The sequence below is a fragment of the Pseudochaenichthys georgianus genome, chromosome 5 (assembly GCF_902827115.2).
Source record: "Pseudochaenichthys georgianus chromosome 5, fPseGeo1.2, whole genome shotgun sequence".
In the NCBI taxonomy this organism is placed as follows: domain Eukaryota; kingdom Metazoa; phylum Chordata; class Actinopteri; order Perciformes; family Channichthyidae; genus Pseudochaenichthys; species Pseudochaenichthys georgianus.
Window position 1 is genome coordinate 2,047,011 of NC_047507.1, and position 1,720 is coordinate 2,048,730.

Here is a 1,720-nt window from a genome sequence, read left to right on the forward strand (position 1 = left end):
CACAAATAAAAAAAGATATGTGAATATCTCTTTAACATTTACAAACTTTCGATCCGGCATTTGTGAATCCATTTTGTATTTGTCGACCAAAAATGCTCTTGCGGATCTCAAATCTCTGCTCGTGGATCGTCTTTTTACACACACGGAATTTTGAGACATATTTTCCGCCGGTCTCGGCTAACATCTACTCGTGTCACTCGGTTATTTTCGGAAACCACGTGATGGCCTGCTGATGACGACATTTCCGCATGATTTCAAAGTAAGAGCTGGTTTGTTTAATGCTCTGTTTTTTATATTATAATGAACAGCGGAACGTTAGATGCATTCTTTATCATCATCATGATCATCATCATCATCATCATCATCATCATCATCATCATCATCATCATCATCATCATCATGTTATAGTGATACAGTTAGTTTGTGTATTCAGTCAAGCGGGTCGAAGTTACAAAGCTACACATCTATTAATCGGCCTCATTTTACTTTACCAGTGCAGTAATAAAGTAATCTGTAGAAAAGCACCGTATTTAGGTTAGCCTTCATAGTAAGACTACATTAAATGTTATAATAGTGTAGCGACCCTGTATAGGATGCTGAGGATGTCAGGCATCCCCCGTCTCTCTGCCAATCATAGAGCTGCACAGTGATGCTGGTTGAGGTGTGGGCCTGTGGTTGGGGGAGCAGACGGGGGAGGGCGAGAAGTTGTGACGTAGACACTGATATATATGGGTATGTGTGGGAGTTAGTGTTAGTGTGAGGTTGAACCCACAAGCTGTTCCTGAACCTGTGATCATCTGTAAAGAAGAAGAGTTATTAAAGCCTAATAACTGGAAGCCTGTTTCCGACTCCCTTTGTGATCGTTACATTGTCGCAAGGGGGAGGTGCGTGTTTGTGTTGCATGCCCAGTTGTGAGCACATGAAGGTGAACACCCGGGACTCAACATTTCTCCCCTGGTCACTGTGCAGGGTCTCCGGCACTCCAAAATGGCTGAACATGCCGGCCACCAAGGCATCTGCGACTGTCTCTGCTTCTTGATCAGGGAGAGCATACGCCTCTGGCCACTTTGTGAAATAGTCTATGGCCGTGAGAACGTAGCGGTTACCCTGTTAGACAAGGGTAGAGTCCCCCACGCCATCAACCGCTACTCTCTCCATCGGGGGCCCCCACGGGAAACTGTTGCAGCAGAGCATGGGAACGACCAGGGGGGCCCTTCCGCGCCATACACGGATCACAACGGCGACAGAAGTCTTCGACATCCCTCGGCACTGCCCCAGGAGCAGCCCTGACGAAGGCGCCGGAGAGTCTTAGTGACGCCAAAGTGCCCAGAGCCTGCCGTTCCATGCATGGCCTTGAGTACGACCTCTTGCAGACCCCTGGGACCAACATTTGCCACCTCTTCTCCCCCGTTGCTGGCTCCTCCTAGAGTCTCAAACTGAGACCACAGCCCCTTGGTTGCTTTGGAGAGCACTGCCACTTCCTCCCACGGTGGCCGCTGCTGCGACTCAACCCACTGCAGTACAGGCTGTAGAACGGCGTCCAGCTCTTGCTGTTGCTTCCACTCTGGCCACGTCACTGTCTGGAGCTCCCGGCAGATAACCTCTTCCACTTGCCGCGCTGCCGCACAGACGATGTCCTCCTCCAGCAGCTCCTTTTCACGAGTCTCTCTCTTCTCGCAGTAGTGGCATCCGCCGGCGGCACACGGGCGGTGGGAGAGAG